Here is a 19,504-nt window from a genome sequence, read left to right as displayed (position 1 = left end):
AATGAAAATCACAGAATCTTAGGTTGCGCTATTGGGATGATTCTAAAACTCTAAAGAGACACAGAAATACAGAACAGACTTTTGAACTTTGTGGGAGAATGTGAGGGTGGGATATTTCAAAAGAACAGCATGTATACTATCTATGGTGAAACAGATCACCAGCCCAGGTGGGATGCATGAGACAAGTGCTCCGGCCTGGTGCACTGGGAAGACCCAGAGGAATCGGGTGGAGAGGGAGGTGGGAGGGGGGATAGGGATTGGGAATACATGTAAATCCATGGCTGATTCATATCAATGTATGACAAAACCCACTGGAAAAAAAAATAAAATAAAAAAAATAATAAAATAAAATAAAAATTATTGGAAACCATTAAAAAAAAAAAAAGATATATACATACTCCACCATACACAGAGTATAATAAACCATATAGCAACTACACTTATATCACTAAGAATCAAGATCTTCAGCATAAAAGACAACATCAAGATACAAATCAAATGTGAAACAGAATCCGATAATGTTCATTTAAATGTGGGAAATTAGTAATATGAAGTTAGAATGTATAGATTTACTTACTTTTGCAGAAATGGTCTTTTCCGTCAACTTTATAGTTCCGTTTTCTGTTTAAGAGCTTGGGAGGCAACAGCTTGAGACCAGTCAGTTATATTCAGCACGGAAACGCTGAATAGGCACAGAGGGCGCTGCCTGCCCTCAGACTAATCTGCAACCTTTACTTTAGTAGCAGTAAACTCTGGAACTCGATAGGTCCATTCACCCTGAAGTTCCTCCTCAGTCATAGCCTTTCCAGCAGCGGCCCACTCTTAATTTTCAATCTACTCAGGATCTCTGTGGAAGTAGAGCTTAGGCGCAACCTCCGGCGAGCTCACGCGGGGAAATGTGGTGTGCATGCGCAGAACCTCCGGGTCCAGCAGCCACTGCGTCAGCCCCAGATGAAGGTGCTTCCTCGTCGCTGAAGGGGGAGGCAACGTCTACATAGCCTAGAGGAGAATCTGTGTTACACAGACCAATAGTAGACAAGTTAACTTAAGACGCCTCTGGGAGAGGCAGATAGTCCTGGGATCTGTAACCACGAGAAGTGGAGGCTCCTGGAACACTGCCTGGATCTGGTTAGTGAAGTTTCCAGAACTGAAGTGGCCAGCAGTAGAGGTGGCCTGAGTATCAGCTACAGATTTCATGCGTCCCCCTGGCCAGTGTTCCTAAAGGAGATGAGGCCAATATCAGATGGATTTTCAGTGGCCGCCATGGCGCGAGCTGCTGGCAGAAACTTCTCCCAGGGTCTCTTCACACTTAAGATGTAGATGCCACCACTTTGCTTTTTTCCATTTGAAAGTCAAGGTTGGTGCCACCTGAATAGGTTTCTGTGGCAAGGAATTTAGGTACAGTCTCCTCCTTCTTGTGCACTACCGCCAGGCAAGGGCTTCAAACATTGTGAACGCTCGCCTTTCTGACAGAAACTGAAGACGATACTGTATGGACTCCTCTCTGCATAGTGTGGAAAGGTAGAATTCATTTTTCTCCTTGTAAGATAAACAAAATACATGTGTTTTTAGCTCTCCACTGATTGCATAAATTTATGTAATTTATGCCCTAAAAGCTGTGACAACCCAGTAGAAAATGCAAACCTACCACCCAGATATAGTTTCCAAATATTATTTTCCACTTACAAAAATTGCCAGGGTTTCTTAAAATATATGTGATCAGAAACATTCAAGGTGAGCCTGATCATCTTGTCACTTCTGAAATCCTGTACCTAGACTTCCTCATAGACAATGAAAGGACACAGGAGGCAACTTGAAGGGACTCTCATTAGCCAAACATAGGACCATTTGTGCTTCAAATAGAATGAATACTGAAATACAGCAAATCTAATGAGTTGGCCAAAAAATGTGTTCAGGCTTTTCCAAATGATGGTACGAGAAAACCCAAATGAACTTTTTGGCCAACCCAACATTGAAATTGATAATTACACTTAATATCCTACTTATTGATCCTACTTAGGCAACCAGCTCATTATTCAAGGAAATTCATACAAAAGGTAAAATAATCAATAGGAATTGCATAGCACTACTTATAAAATATTCACACTGAATCAATTGGACATCTAGATTTAACTGTTATGTGAAATTTTGACAAATGGGGGAAAAATGAGAATTTCAAAATCAATATAAACAATAGTATATGAACAATAGGATAAACCAAATATAGAAGTTAGGAGATAATAAATGTAAGATCTGGAAATTTATGCAATTCAAGACAAATACAAAATAAAGAGAATCAGCAAGACAAAAGTTGATTATTTTGAAAAGATAACACACAGATGTTGGCAAAATTAATCAAGAAGAACAGCAGTACATATACATAATATGAGGGAAGAAAAAGGAGAAAAGACATAAGTAGAGATAATACTCAGATTACCTAGAGAGAACAAGAAAAACTTTATGACAAGAAGCTTGACTATTCACACAAAATATTCAATTTCCTAGAAACTGAGTTTTAATAATTGACTCAAAAATATTGTCTTTTAGCAAATACATTGAATCACTATTTTTTCCCCTTTATTTTTTATTAGTTGGAGGCTAATTACTTTACAATATTGTAGTGGTTTTTGCCATGCATTGACATGAATCAGCCATGGATTTACATGTGTTCCCCATCCTGAACCCCCCCCCACCCTCCCTCCCCATTCCATCCCTCTGGGTCATCCCAGTGCAGAAGCCCTGAGCACTTGTCTCATGCATCCAACCTGGACTGGTGATCTGTTTCACAGTTGATAATATACATGTTTAGATGCTGTTCTTTCAGATCATCCCACCCTCGCCTTCTCCCACAGAGTCCAAAAGTCTGTTCTGTACATCTGTGTCTCTTTTTCTGTCTTGCATATAGGGTTATTGTTACCATCTTTCTAAATTCCATATATATGCATTAGTATACTGTATTGGTCTTTATCTTTCTGGCTTACTTCACTCTGTATAATGGGCTCCAGTTTCATCCATCTCATTAGAACTGATTCAAATGTATTCTTTTTAATGGCTGAGTAATATTCCATGGTGTATATGTACCACAGCTTTCTTATCCATTCGTCTGCTGATGGGCATCTAGGTTGCTTCCATGTCCTGGCTATTATAAACAGTGCTGTGATGAACATTGGGGAGCACGTGTCTCTTTCAGATCTGGTTTCCTTGGTGTGTATGTCCAGGAGTGGGATTGCTGGGTCATACGGCAGTTCTATTTCCAGTTTTTTAAGGAGTCCCCACATTGTTTTCCATAGTGGCTGTACTAGTTTGCATTCCCTGAATCACTATTTTAAAATGTAAAATAACAAATACCAGGTCTAAGGTTTTCAGGAAAATTCTGTCAGTTACAAAGAGAAGATAAATATAATCTTAAAAACACATTTCCAGAGAAGAGAGGGGAAAAAAATAAATTACTCCACAATTCACTTAATGATGCAAATATAACCTCAACAGCAAAATCTGACCATATCAGGCTAACAAAAAGAAATTAGAGACCAAAGCACTTATTAACATAAAGATCCTAGATAAAATGTTAACAAATTTATCCCAGCAGTAGGTAAGAAGCATAATTTCGGACTCTTTTGTTGACTATGATAGCTACTCCATCTCTTCTAAGGGGTTCTTGCCCACAGTAGTAGATATAATGGTCATCTGAGTTAAATTCACCCATTCCAGTCCATTTTAGTTCACTGACTCATAGAATGTCGATATTCACTCTTGCTGTCTCCTGTTAGACCGCTTCCAATTTGCCTTGATTCATGGACCTAACATTCAGGTTCCGATGCAATACTGCTCTTTACAGCATCAGACTTTACTTCCATCACCAGTCACATTCACAATTGGGTGTTGTTTTTGCTTTGGTTCCATCTCTTCATTCTTTCTAGAATTATTTCTCCACTGATCTCCAATAGCATATTGGGCACCTCCCAACCTGGAGAGTTCATCTTTCAGTGTCCTATCTTTTTGTCTTTTCATACTGCTCATGGGGTTCTCAAGGCAAGAATACTGAAGTGGTTTGCCATTCCCTTCTCCAGTGGACCACGTTTGTCAGAACTCTCCACCATGACCCATCCATCTTGGGTGGGCCTACATGGCATGGCTCATAGTTTCATTGAGTTAGAAAAGGCTGTGGTCCAGGTGATCAGATTGTTTAGTTTTCTGTGATTATAGTTTTCATCCTGTCTTCCCTCTGATGGAGAAGGATAAGAGGCTTATGGAAGCTTCCTGATGGGAGAGACTGACTGAAGGGGAAATCGGGTCTTGTTCTGATGGGCAGGGCCATGCTCAGTAAATCTTTAATCCAATTTTCTGTTGATGGACTCATTTGAAAAGCCCCTGATGCTGAGAAATATTGAAGGGAGGAGGAGAAGGGGATGACAGAGGATGAGATTGTTGGATGGCATCACTTACTCAAAGGACATGAGTTTAAGTCATGAAAGTCCAGGAGTTGATGTCGGACAGTGAGGCCTGGCGTGCTGCAGTCCATGGGGTCACAAAGAGTCAGAAACAACTGAGGGACTGAACTGAACTGAACTGAATAAGCATAATACATCGTGACCAGTGGGCTGTTTAGAACTTTTCAAGATCGAATTGTGTTTGCCTAACAGTATTCTTAACTGTCATGGTGAGAAGAGACTGACATGTGAGAAGAGGCAGAAGGTGGGAAATAGTTAGGAGCAGAGTTGCCAGATAAAATTTTGATTGGCTAAATCTGGCAACTCTAGCTAAGAGGTTATTGAAGTAATTGAAATGAGATATGTTGTTGGCTTGTACCAGGATGGTGGCAAGGCAGATGGTGAGCAGTGATCAATTCTGGAAAAATTTTAATGCCAAATTCAATAGGCTTTGATAGTCTGGATATGGATTATTTTCCATCTTTCTATCATCACTTGCCCAGCACTGTTCTAAGCCATTATCATCCTTTACTGCAGTTCTGAAACAGCCTCCTAATTGCTCTGTTGCCCCAGTCCTGTCCTTCTACAGTTCCAATTTCCAATTTAAATAGTATTTTGAAAAATAGAAATCTGATTATTCACTAAGTCCCTTCAATGACTAACTTTTGCCTTTGGATAATGTCTGACTCCTAGAAATCGATAACTATCACCCCAAAAGGCTATCACTTCCACTATGCAACCTCCACCTTCCATCTGTCTGAGTCCTATTCATTCTCCAGTTCTTAACCTAAATGTGGCATTCTCAAGAAGACCATCACTCAGACAGGTTTTGTTCCATTGCCATTGGTTCCCATAGAATTCTGGTTTCTCCTACCTTCAGGATGAATGTTACCATTCATCAAGCTACATTATAATCATTTATTTAACTGGATGTTTTATCAACTGTTTTGTAATTTGGAGAGGAGGGAGTTATAAGTGTTTTACTTATTATCGTATCCCTAGAACTTGAAGAATGTTTGACACAGAGTACATAGTAAATAAATATTTCAGATTAATTGTTAATAAATTAGCTAATTAAATATTTGCATTTCATATTTGCACAAGGATTATTAAGATCTCCAAGAAAACAAATGGTGTGCTTCATAACAGCACACTAAATGGTGTTCGTTATTATATTTGCTAAAAATAACTTCATAGAATGAGTTTTTCTTTTACTTAAAGCATAAATTTATATATATGTCTTGTTGTTGCTAAGTTGTGTTTGATTCTTTATGACCCCATGAACTGTAGTCCACCAAGTTCCTCTGTCCATGGGATTTCATAGGCAAGACCCATGTCTCCTCCATTGGCAGGCAGATTCTTTACCACTGAGCCACCAGGGAAGCCCAAATTTATACAAACTTAATTAAAACAGTGCACATTTTGACCTTTTACTTTAAAAATAATTACTTCAATCCTGGATTAACTGGAACTTCATTTGTACAATGTGAAAATGAAGTGAATGTTTCTTTCTACATATTTTATTTCACTACCTTTCAATATGATAACAGAAAAGAATAGACACGTTAGAGGACATTTCTTTCTCATACTGTTACCAATAGTGAAAGATAATGAAGTGACTCTAAAATGGAAGTCAATGAGATCTAAAAATTATTTTTAAAAGGAGGGAGCATATTTTAAACTTTGGGAAAGGATTAATAATCTAAGTATGTCATTGATAAAATAAACTTCTCAAAATAAAGAATTAATAACAAACTAGAAATATTGTGGACTCGTGGCCCTTTTAAAAGTAGTTTCTTTTCTGGTTTTAACTAGAATTTGACCCAGCATTAATTGCATACTATCTACCAGACTTACTCATGTGGAAAACCTGGTACACAGTCCCCAATGCCCAGAAAAATGCCTTTTCTTTTCCGTTGTAAAAAATGAACTAGACCTTGAAAAATAGCTGATCCTGTGGCCTGGAACATAGTATGGCTGCCCAAAAGTGAGGAGGATTTCAGAGATGGCTTGGCTAGCACAAGGACAAATGAGCTCAGTTTAAGAAGGATTCTCATGATCTAAGTTTTGACAATATATACATAACAGAGGAAATACTACTGTAATTATTTGAAACAAGTCGAGCCTGTGATTAAAAGTATAACTCTTTAGTTATAATCATAAAAGGAAAGTTTAGTATGAAGTTTAAAAACAAGAACATTATAATGTATGTGAAAGCTGATATCAATCAGTTCAGTTCAATTCAGTCCAGTCGCTCAGTTGTGTCCATCTCTTTGCGACACCATGGACTGCAGCATGCCAGGCTTCGCTGTCCATCACCAACACTTGGAGCCTACTCAAACTCATGTCCATTGAGTCAGTGATGCCATCCAACCATCTCATCCCCTGTCGTCCACTTCTCCTCTCACCTTCAATCTTTTCCACCACCAGGGTCTTTTCCAATGAGTCAGTTCATCACATCAGGTGGCTGAAGTATTGGAGTTTCAGCTTCAGCATCAGTCCTGCCAATGAATATTCAGGACTGATTTCCTTTAGGATTGACTGATTGGATCTCCTTACAGGTCAAGAGACTCTCAAGAGTCTTCTCCAACACCACAGTTCAAAAGCATCAATTCTTCAGCACTCAGCTTTCTTTATAGTCCAACTCTCACATCCATACATGACCACTGGAAAAACCATAGCTTTGACTAGACGGACCTTTCTTGGCTAAGTAATATCTCTGCTTTTTAATATGCTATCTAGGTTGATCATAACTTTCCTTCCAAGGAGAAAGCATCTTTTAATTTCATGGCTGCAATCACCATCTGCAGTGATTTTGGAGCCCAAATAAATAAAGTCTGACACTGTTTCCGCTGTTTCCCCATCTATTTGCCGTGAAGTGATGGGACCGGATGCCATGATCTTAGTTTTCTGAATGTTGAATTTTAAGCCAAATTTTTCACTCTCCTCTTTCACTTTCATCAAGAGGCTCTTTAGCTTTTCTTCACTTTCTGCCATAAGGGTGGTGTCATCTGCATATCTGAGGTTACTGATATTTCTCGCAGCCATCTTGATTCTGGCTTGTGCTTCATCCAGCCTGGCATTTCTCATGATGTTCTCTGCATATAAGTTAAATAAGCAGGGTGACAATATACAGCCTTGAAATACTCCTTTCCTATTTGGAACCAGTCTGTTGTTCCATGTCCACTTCTAACTGTTGCTTCCTGACCTGCATACAGATTTCTCAGGATGCAGGTCAGGTGGTCTGGTATTCCCATCTCTTTCAGAATTTTCCACAGTTTATTGTGATCCACACAGTCAAAGGCTTTGGCATAGTCAGTAAAGCAAAAGTATATGTTTTTCTGGAACTCTCTTGCTTTTTTGACGATCCAGCGGATGTTGGCAATTTGATCTCTGGTTCCTCTGCCTTTTCTAAAGCCAGCTTGAACATCTGAAAGTTCATGGTTCATGTACTGTTGAAGCCTGGCTTGGATAATTTTGAGCATTTCTTTACCAGCGTGTGACATGAGTGCAATTGTGGGGTAGTTTGAGCATTCTTTGGGATTGCCTTTCTTTGGATTGGAATGAAAACGGACCTTTTCCAGTCCTGTGGCCGCTGCTGAGTTTTCCAGATTTGCTGGCATATTGAGTGCACCACTTTCACAGCATCATCTTTTAGGAATTGATTGTTGATATCAGTAAATTTTATTTAATTGGTTAATTTTAATGATAAGGGAATGTAATGTATATAACATCCATTTTCTGTTAAGAAATTATCTTTTTATGAAGAATAAAGTTGTACCTTTCTCAATATTTGTTATATTTAGGAAAATTAAGACCCTACAGAAGCAAATTGATTATAATTGGTAGTCTCCCACCCTATGTAGGAAGAAAGAAATTTCAAATGGTTTTTGCAAGATGAATGAACTAAATATCATATTCTTCATTGACCAAAACCTGAACTCTCTGAATGATGACACTAAATATAACTAGAAGATGATGTCTTTCTTATCTACAGTATTGATTACAAATCAGATCAGTATACAATATTTAATAGGCAGCAAACTATAGAGCATTGGACAAGTGAAAATGAAAAATCTGGTTACTTTGGAAAAGCTCAGCAGCATATGGGTACCAAAATTTAAGAAAAAAGTCTTAAGTTTGACATTACTTAAACCTTATTATTAAAATAAAGGGATTAGGAGCTACAATTTGAAGTAGTTAAAAGGCACAACTGTATCCCATTCCCCATTCAAGAAGTAATTAGTTGATATCCAGAACCTACAACTTTGATTGGTTTTCTTGACATTTGGATTGTTTCCAATCTACATACCAAGATGACCATAGCTGTGAACTTCTGAAGTGTGCTTGGTGAGACAGAATTACTCTGTCTCATTAGAACAACTTCCTTAAAGCAAAAAAGCGCCATCAAAAGTATATAAAGATTATAAATATTTTAATATAATTTGCAAAATTTCATTCAGAAAGTCTGTAATAATAAACACCATATAAAGTAGTGTATGAGAGTGATTTTCCCATGTATGTGTATATCCAAGACAACTGGTTGTCTCCCCATTGTCTATTCTCCCATTCTTTACTAAGACAAAGCACATTTCATTCTAGATTTCAATGTGCCAAGACCAAAACTAAATTTCCCAGGGCCCCTGTACCCAGAAGTGAATAACAAGATGAAGCATAAATTAGGTTAAGTCTTCTGGATATCCTCTATCCTTAACAAGACATGATGTTAGGGATATAGCAGCAATCTTGGAACCAGAGAACCTGATAATCAAAATCACTTGCTAAGGATGATGATAATTTTGAGAATGAATCCTTTTTTATTTCCTCTTTGAATCCTATGTCCCAGTTATGCATTCTAGAAATGCATTAAGTTCAAGCACCATACAAAGTTTGGCCCACCTTTTTATCCTCAATGCCTAGCATACTGTCTTTCTATAATAATGGTACTACAGAGAGCTATCACTAAATACTTGATGAATAAATTAATAAATGTAATAATTCATATTTTTATTCGTTAGAATATATCTTCCAGTGTTTCTTGTGAAAGAACATGGTGGCTCACTTTCTCTGCCCTACATGCCACCTGTGTATGTTGACAGACTATCTGGCATATAAATATTTTTTTACTTCTTTTTTCCTCTCAAAATATTGTAGATTTTACTCTATTCTCTTCTGCATTTGTTATTGCAAATGTTCCAAAGTCCTTTTTTTTTATTCCCTGGAGTAAGATTTTAATTTTATGCTTCCTTGATTGTAGAATTATTAACCTTTCATGAAATGTCTCACACATTCACTAGGATGAGATATTTTTCTTGGTAAACACTTTGTCTTATAAGTCAAACCTTATATGCCAAATGGAAAAATGGTGCAATACTCTGGTAACAATTTTCTTGCATTAGTCCATGATAAAAAGCTGCATGCATTACATTTTTTAAATTAGTTTTTTAATGGTTTTATCAAAACAAAACAAAAAAGCAAAAAACAGTTTAAAAAAAAGACAAAAAAGGAAAGAAAAAAAAGTTCCTGCAAAATTGCAGATCAACAAAAGCTGGTTTTATAGAGGATCATGAACTATGCACAAACTGGTTCGAGACTTTTTTCTCAAGTTCAGTAGTGTGTTTAGCTAAACAGACCTTCCTCAGAGTAAGCGCATCTCATTTGCCATTACATGCGCTCTGTATATTTGATGTACACATCCCCACATATGTACACCAAATATACGTGCGTGCGTGTGTGCATGCCCGTGTGCACCCAGACATACAGCTTCCCATGCTGCATTTAGCATCGAGTTGTAGAAAACTGATATCTTTAAATTGGGGATGGAAGTAAAGAATCTCTCAGTTTTTTTGGGGGAGGGTGGGATTTGTTGGGGTTTTGTTTTTTTGTTTTTTTGTGGGGTTTTTGACCTTTTATTTTGAATTAAAGACATCTGTAACTCTGAGATTAAAAGACAAGTTTGTGACTTTTAATGTTTTTCCTCATAGAATGTGATTGTTGAAGAAAATGCACTGAAAGTTGCTTTCAAAAGTACAATGCTTTGTTGAATCTTAATAAATGGCAATTCTTTTTTTCTTGGCTGTTCTAATAAATGCGTTTTTTATTTTTATTTTTCAAAAAAAATAAGTCAAACCTTTCTTCAGTTGTGTGATATTTTACTAAATTAAATTTTATATTGCTTTTCTTTCATTATCTTTTGGTTTTGATCTCCTCCTTAGGAAGATAAACTTTCTCATTCTATCTTCCCCATGTCTTATCTTATAGTTTTAATTGTCATACTCTCTTTTCTGTTTTTCCGTATTCAGAGAAAGTATCCTTGGTTTGCTTTCCATATGATGGATTCAGCTTCCCCACAGCATCACTACACTTCACTGTTTCTAAGACTGAATTTCAATCTGCAATATTAAATCCTTTGCCGTGTTTTCTTGTCTCACTGCACTCTCTATTCATTTCTTTCTGACTTTAAAATCAACTCAAATTTTGATTATGGGTTCTTGTATTTTCATCATAGACAAGAGTGTATCAGTGTCTTAAAATTAATTTCACTTCAAAAAGTGTTTTCTTTATTTCATTTTTGTGGTTGTTGTTGCAACTTGTGATATGCATGAAATAGAAGATATAAAACTTTGGTGTTATGTCAGTATCAAGTCTAAATGAGTGAATTCTCCTTTCTCATAATAACCTTGCTATTGGAATTATTTTCTTAATTTGCAAAACAAAGAGATAGCTAATTAGCCCATTCTATAGCTGGTACATATTTATTGCTATTGTTACTATTGTGTAATTATATCTATTTTATGTAAGTTTTCTGGTCTAAAGGAAGGATATCTTGGTTTCACTACCTGGTTATATGCCCACTAGGAAGAGATTTTCTGGATATCATCAGAAACTCTTTTCTTTCACTAGCAGAGTTGGTAAATAAAGAACTATTATGCATTCTCCAAAGGACACCATTCTCACAGCTCTCTCAACTCAGACAAGGCTCATTATGGAATGAGAAGCATGGATAAGGCTGATTGGGAGGACAGATGATACAATCCTCCCTTTTTTTTTTCCAGTGGGAAAGTGAAGGGATTTAATAAACACACGAGTGAAAATTTTATGGTCCCTTCTTCCAGCCGTATCTCTGTTGTCCACACCAACATTCTGCCTCATGACCTCACTTACACTTCAGTAAATAGAAATACTTCTTTAAGCTTTGCAGACTGAAGATTCTTAGTTTCCAATGCTGTTAAAAGTTTGAAACTTTTGGGAGGATTTTGATGTGTATTCCAATGGTCAAAACCAAATAGTAGTTATAATATTACATGCCATCATAGCCTGAAAATCCCTACATAATATCTACAATGTTCTTAAGGAGAAAATTATTACAGGTTCCAAAGACTAACTGACCAAGACTCTTCTGGTGCACAAATAAATGGAATGTTTAGATCGCCTATCAGTATTTTCATTTTTTTATACTTTCAGTTACACTTTAAGCTCCAATAATATGTTTATATTTATAGTCCAAAATATTCACTAGACTGTTAACATATATTACAGATGAAAAATATATATTCATAGGCAGTGTCAGATATTTTTGTTTCCTTTATTCAACTGTACACTGAACACTTTAGTTAGCATTTATGGGAAAATAAATATGTTTGATCAATCTGAATAGTTGGTAGTGAAGTAATACTACCTAATAACTTATTTTCACACTGGCAATTTCTTATTTGAATTCACTACATAAAAGGCAAAGCCTCCCAGAAGTTAGAATTTAGTTTTTGCAGGTATTTAATTATTCCTCAACACTAGCAGCCTTTGATTGTATCTTTCTCAATAGGAGAAAATGTTGTCATTCTCTTACCAATGTAGACACAGTACATGTCCTAAAATGAAACTCCTATTGCTAGAATAATTAACATAAGTGTATGTAACAATTCTGTGGGAATTATTTAATGTCACAATTCATACTTGTTCACTGATTTAAAGTAGAAAAAGTATTTCTCTTTCCAACAGATTTTGTTTTCTGAAGGGTTTTGGTAGAATAGATACATGAATAATATTTTAACAATCATTTCAAAGTTTTTAAAACTGATTATTGGTTAAATATAGATTATATATATTTTAATGTATACTTTCTATGATTAACAATAGAATTTAAGAGGACCTATAAAATATATAAGAAAGGTACTAAAATGGAAAGAAAAATCTTTATAAATTATTGGATTTATAAGAAGTAATGGAATAGTGACCTGGGATAACAGTTTCTGTCATTTACTAGACATTAAATTTTGCTAAAGCAAAATAAAAGCAAAAAATTATATGAATTTTATTATCCAATAGAAGAAAAATTCAAGTGAAAGTTGCTTTGACTTGTTTTAAAATATTATTATATTATCATAGTGTTAAATGAACTTAGAGAAGGTCCATTCACTTATTCCCTTCATTTAATTCATTTACATATATTTATTTAGTACTGACTATGCACCAGGCACATATATTAACTGGCAAATTATAGCAGGAAAAAATTACAGACAAAAATCTCTGACCTCATGAAACTTTTACTTCAGTAAGAGAAAGAGAAAATTAACAAATAAAAAGGTAAGATATATAATATGTTATATGTTGATAATTGCTAAGAAGGAAAGTAAAAGGACTGTAGGTTGGGATGGGAGGAGTATGATTATTCAAATTAAGATAGCAAATGACTTTATTCTCACCCACATAAGATGACAAAATACCTTCTCACATCCATTTAATTTGCCTTCAGACAAGGTCAGCATGTTTCTTAAGAACAACTTTGAATTAGTTTATGAGCCTTGGCAAAAACTTGATGAGCACCTCAGAGTCCCATATTATAGAATATGGTATATATACTTTATACAAGAAATGTATAAGTGCAAGTGTATTTAGTGATATACCCTGGCCAGAGGATAATTCAAGTATTGCTGTTGTAGGGGAAAAAAAAATTTTGATTTTGTGCAGCACCATTTCCCAGCGGCCTTCCAGGTTTGAGTCAGCTGCTAAATGCACATTGAAATAACTTAACAAATTGCCACACTGGCATCATTAGTATTTACCATATGAACTTTCAAAAATATCTACCAACAACAATTTTGGTCTTGGCAGACTTACTATTCTGCCATTTCTGAAAGCAATTGGAAAATAGGGTCAGTTATTTCTGGAGACAGTTGCTGGTTCATGACGTTAAAACCATTTAATCTGTGTTCAGATTACTTGCATCCTCTTTCCCATCACAGAAGGATACATACCTAATTAATCTAAAGTCTGCATCAGAAAGCTTAAATATGTCAAACTAAAAAGAGGCTAAAATCTAGCCTTATTTTCTATTCTAGGATGAAGCTTTATATGATTACCTGTATGAATTCTTATGTTTATATTAAAATGCAGACTTTTGTAAACATGAATACCTTATATGGGTCAAATTATTACATTTGAAAAGTTTTAAATGACTTGTAGAAATATAAAATAAACATATCTCAAAGATTTTGTTCATTAATTAAAATGGAAACTACTAAGATGGTAAAATGGCAACTAAAAACATTTGATGAAACAGAGTTTTATGAAGTCTATCAAGAAAATTTTAGAGTAGGATTGTTAGATTAGATATAAAACTCATTGTTGTCCTATGAATCAATTAAGCCATAATCATCAGAGTTATCTGTTCTATCAGATAGAACTTACATATTAGTAAGCAACTTTATATTGTCTGAGTTCTGATAAAGTAGTAAATAGCAAAGTCAAACATAGGTACATTCCCCTAGAAAATTATATAATCCTGGGGTGAAGTTATTAAACAATGTTTCAACATAACATTGAAAAGACATCTTAGCCACCTTTTCCTCCATTTTTCCAGTTTTAATCATTTTCTTAACAATTTCCCTGTCTTAGTTCAAGCTGGTGCCTGGGTGGCTTAAACAACGGATGTTTATTTCTCACAGTTTTAGAGATTGTGGAATCCAAGATCAGGGTACCAAGCATGGTCAGGTTCTGGTGAGGACCTCTTCATGGTTTGCAGATGGCCATCTTCTTGCTGTGTCCTCATATGGCAGAGAAAAAAAGATTATCTCTCTCATGTCTCTTCTTATAAAGGCAGTAATCCCATTCATTAAGGTTCTACCCTCATGACCTAATTATATTCCAAAGGCCCCATCTCCAAACAGGATCACATTGGGGATTGGGAGTTCAACTTTTGAATTTGGGGGGAACCCAAACTTTTAGTTCATAGCATTCTATGTTTTGGTCATGGTCAGAAAAAAAGGCTGGCTTCATTGTAGCCTAGACTGAATATTTTTACAAATGCAATAAGTGGCATTAAATAACTATATAAGCTTCTTGATCATATAGTATTTAACAGATACTGAGGCAAAACTATTAGCTTTTCTAAAATTGAAATATAGTTGCTGTATAATACTATACAAGTTACAAATGTACAAAAGAGTGATTCATAATTTTTAAAGATTATACTCAATTTATAGTTATTATAAAATATTGGTTATATCCCCTGTGCTGCACAATATACCCTTGTAGCTTATTCTATACCTAGTAGTTTGCACCTCTTAATCTCCTACCCCTATATTGCCCTTCCTCCTCCCCTCTTCCTACTGGTAACCACTAGCTTGTTCTCTATATCTGTGAATCTTCTTAAAACAATTAGCTTTTGCTTGTGAATTTTATTAAAGAATCCAAGATTGGACCATTTTAAAGACTCTATAAAGTCTAGGCTAGGAAGTCAAGGTTAAGAAAATCTCTCCCCTGGATTTTACTGTAGTATCCAGAGGATTAGTAAATTCTTCTCTTTTCAAGGTCTCCCAAATATGCTAAGGTTCCTGACCTTCCAGAAAGTGATTTTGTCACTTGTGAGGCTGGAGCCCTATAAACCAAGTACCACACCAGTTTCCTATGACGGTTTTGTAGGCATTTGTACCTTTGTACAGTGGGCTTGCAGTATCCAACTAAAAGTAATTCATTCTCAAATATAACACTGTGGTATGTCTTTGGTTGAATGATCGTTTCTAACTCAAGGTAAAATGGAGACTGATTCTTATTTAAATAATGAAAATAACTATTGGCCTGAAATCAATAGATTGCCACATATTTCTCCAGCAAAGATGGGTTTATTCAGGACCAGCAGAGAATTGCATTTTGGGGGTCTACAGCCAAGTCCTCCCTCATAGTAAGGGAAGGAGAATGCTTTTACAGAGATGAAAAGAAAGTTGGAAGATGTTACTCAGTAAACAAAGAGTCCAGGGCTTTTCATTGGCTGAGTCCTTGCCAGGAAAGAAGAGGATTCTTTCTTCTTCTTGTTGGGCTCTGTTGTTCTTATAGGGTGTGAGAGATTCTCCTTCTGATCTCCCAACTCTATTCATTAAGGCTTCTGTTTTGAATTTTTTTACATTTCCCTGTGTTGAACAAGATCTTTCTCTGAAAACATTGCTGATCAAGAGTCAGGTTTTCTAGTTTCAGTGGCTTTTTGTCCCTCAATTCCAGGAAAAATCTTTCCTGGCTGTAGTGCCTCATATTGGAGGAAAAGTACAGAGATTGGAAAGCTATTAAGGTCACATTTGAGTTACGCAAAGTGAGAGGGAGAACTCTCAGGCACTTTTTATGTAAAGTTCATATGTTACCAAGATCATAAACATTGGAGATTATCTGAAGTGTTATGTCAGCATCAAAGGTTTGGTGACAAACTTCCAACAGGCCTGATCCAGATATCTTGAGAAAGCTGTTTCATCAGATGTCATCTACTTCAATTCTGGGAGATTGTTACTTTCAGTTCACCAGATGACATGCTGGTCCAGTCAGTCAGGGTCCAGAACTTTAGATGTGCCACATGAATACAAAAGTCTGTTCTTTGGAATTATGTGGCATAAGGGTTTGTTAAGCAGTACCTAGTAGAGGCCTTTCCATTGAGGTTAAAGGGAGTTCTTTTGGAACATTTCTCAGGCAGCCACTTCACCTTCTATGAAGTCATTTTATGTCAGGAAGCATTTAACAGGAGGCTTCCTGCGTGCTGTTTTGGATCTGTCAGGAATCCTCTGTTCCTTGAGGAAGAGCAAGCCTTTGCCGGGGCTGAGGAATCCAGGCATCTCCTTTGTTAGTTTTTCAATACGGTGATAAGTACCCTCTTCCTTCTTATGAACCATACGGTAAAAGTGAATGTTTACAGCTCTCTCTAATATGGATTGTCTTACGTTTTGTAAGCCTGGAATTTTCATCTTTATCTTTGCTGAGAATAACTACCTTGTAAGGAAAGTTATGACCAACCTAGAGAGCATATTAAAAAGCAGAGACAAAAAAAAAAAAAGCAGAGACATTACTTTGCCAACAAAGGTCCGTCTTGTCAAGGCTATGGTTTTCCCAGTGGTCATGTATGGATGTGAGAGCTGGACTGTGAAGAAAGCTGAGGGCCAAAGAATTGATGCTTTTGAACTGTGGTGTTGGAGAAGACTCTTGAGAGTCCCTTGGACTGCAAGGAGATCCAACCAGTCCATCCTGAAGGAGATCAGTCCTGGGTGTTCATTGGAAGGACTGATGCTGAAGCTGAAACTCCAGTACTATGGCCACCTCATGCGAAGAGTTGACTCATTGGAAAAGACCCTGATGCTGGGGGGGATTGAGGGCAGGAGGAGAAGGGGACGACAGAAGATAAGATGGCTAGATGGCATCACCGACTCGATGGGCATGAGTTTGAGTAAACCCCGGGAGTTGGTGATGGACAGGGAGGCCTGGCGTGCTGCAGTCCATGGGGTGGCAAAGAGTCGGACACGACTGAGCGACTGAACTGAACTGAACTGAAGAGAGTATATATGCCCACACCATGTTGATTAAAACACCTTTGCTGCATCAGAGCTTGGATCCCCATATCTGTCTGTCTTTCTTTCTTTCTCTCTCTCTCACTCTCTCTCTATTTCTGGCTGATTCCTTGGAGCGTGAAAGCCGGCTGCATAACCCAGGGAATATTAGCCTCTTTCCTTCTTTCACTCTCTCATCATTGACTCTGGACCACCAGGTTCCAGTCCAATAAAGGATCAACACTTTTAACTACCCCTCCATAACTCTTTTACACTGCAAAAGCATTACATCACCAATGAAATCCTTCACAATTGCTTAATGCTGACAGACCACCTCCTGACTCCTTGTAATGATCTACAGAAAATTCCACTGGGTAACATTTACTTCTTATGGGTCAGTGTTGGTTCTTATTTAAAAGGTAACAATGGGAAATATTGTGCTAGGTATGCTATTGCAACTTCTTTTGAGGTTGTTGAGGCAGCATCTTTACCTAAGCTGCTTTGGCCCAAGAGGCTGAATTATATGCTCTTATAGGCTCTTGTACTTTAGCCGAGGATGAAACTGCCAATACTTATAGTAAAATATGCTTTTGGAGCAATTCATGATTTTGGAACATTGTGGAAGTAATGTGGCTTCCTTACTTCCAGTGGAAATAAAATTAAAAATGATCCCTATGCTCAGGACTGGACTGAAGCTTCCCCTTGCAGATAGGCTACTGCCTTTCTACTGCTGAAGTCCTTTAGGGAAGGATTAACCCTATTGGAAGAACTCTTCTTGAAATTTAAGGAACCCATTTTACTGGCCACGTGCTTCAACAAGTTTGTTTTGGCCAGTTTTATAAAACTTTCACTGTGCTTACTACTCTCAATCCTCTGGTTAATGGAATGCATTAACATCATTATTAAGACTCAGTTGGCAAAATTTGCAGAAGACCTCCAGATACCTTGGCCAAAAGCACTGCCATTAGTCTTTCTAAATCTCAGATCCACCACTTTTGGAACTCAAACTTTTACCCTTCGAGAGAGTCACAGGAAACCCAGTGCACTTGGCTCCTACTTTTGACCCACAACTGATAGAAGGAGAGATACTCCAATATTGCAATGGCTTAATTGCTTCTATTAAAAACAACCATGTTTTGGTAGAGTAATTGTTTCACAGTGAACCCTCAGGAGATGGACACCTCAAGCACCAATACTGGCTAAAACAAACTCGTTGAAGCACATGGCCAGTAAAATGGGTTCCTTAAATTTCAAGAAGAGTTCTTCCAATAGGGTTAATCCTTCCCTAAAGGACTTCAGCAGTAGAAAGGCAGTAGCCTATCTGCAAGGGGAAGCTTCAGTCCAGTCCTGAGCATAGGGATCATTTTTTATTTTATTTCCACTGGAAGTAAGGAAGCCACATTACTTCCACAATATCCCAAAATCATGAACTGCTCCAAAAGCACATCTTACTATAACTATTGGCAGTTTCATCCTCAGCTAAAGTACAAGAGCCTATAAGAGCATATAATTCAGCCTCTTGGGCCAAAGCAGCTTAGGTAAAGATGCTGCCTCAACAACCTCAAAAGAAGTTGCAATAGCATACCTAGCACAAAATTTCCCATTGTTATCTTTTAAATAAGAACCAACACTGACCCATAAGAAGTAAATGTTACCCAGTGGAATTTTCTGTAGATCATTACAAGGAGTCAGGAGGTGGTCTGTCAGCATTAAGCAATTGTGAAGGATTTCATTGGTGATGTAATGCTTTTGCGATGTAAAAGAGTTATGGAGGGGTAGTTAAAAGGACTTCATAGGAGGTGAAGTGGCTGCCTGAGAAATGTTGAAAGTGATGAGAATTCAAAAGAATTTCAAATGTATGAGGTACAAAAATTATTAAAGGAGAGCCCACAACAATTTTCTCAGTGGCCTTACCAAAGAAAAGCGGCAGTAATGACTGTAAGGTAAGGGGCATATCCATGTGCCACAGGGTCCAATGACTGGCCATATTACCCTATGGGTCCCTGTGGTCTTTGGGGAGAACCCCAAAGAAAAGGGGATCTCATCATTGAGATGCCCAAGGACAAATGAGTTCATCAAACTCTCCTTTAAGGCCTTAAAGGCTAAGTTATCCAATCTATCCCATAAAATTGGGTTTGGCTTGTTATTACTGAGTAAAGAATACAGGGGTTTGGCCATAAAAGAGAAATTTAGAATCCAGTTTTGATAATAACCAACTTGTCTGAGAAAACCTCACAGTTGGCATTTAGTTTCAGATTTTGGGAGACGTAGGACATC

The 19,504-nt window shown here is 37.0% G+C and overlaps 1 pseudogene; it reads right to left on the bottom strand.

The window, feature by feature from the left end:
* Nucleotides 1-834: 834 nt before the first annotated feature.
* LOC122435592 lies at nt 835-19,214 on the bottom strand (annotated as a pseudogene).
* Between the last annotated feature and the right edge of the window lie 290 nt (nt 19,215-19,504).

The sequence above is a fragment of the Cervus canadensis genome, chromosome X (assembly GCF_019320065.1).
Source record: "Cervus canadensis isolate Bull #8, Minnesota chromosome X, ASM1932006v1, whole genome shotgun sequence".
Classification (NCBI taxonomy): domain Eukaryota; kingdom Metazoa; phylum Chordata; class Mammalia; order Artiodactyla; family Cervidae; genus Cervus; species Cervus canadensis.
Note: the sequence above shows the minus strand (reverse complement) of the source record. Positions and strands in the feature narration are given on the sequence as shown.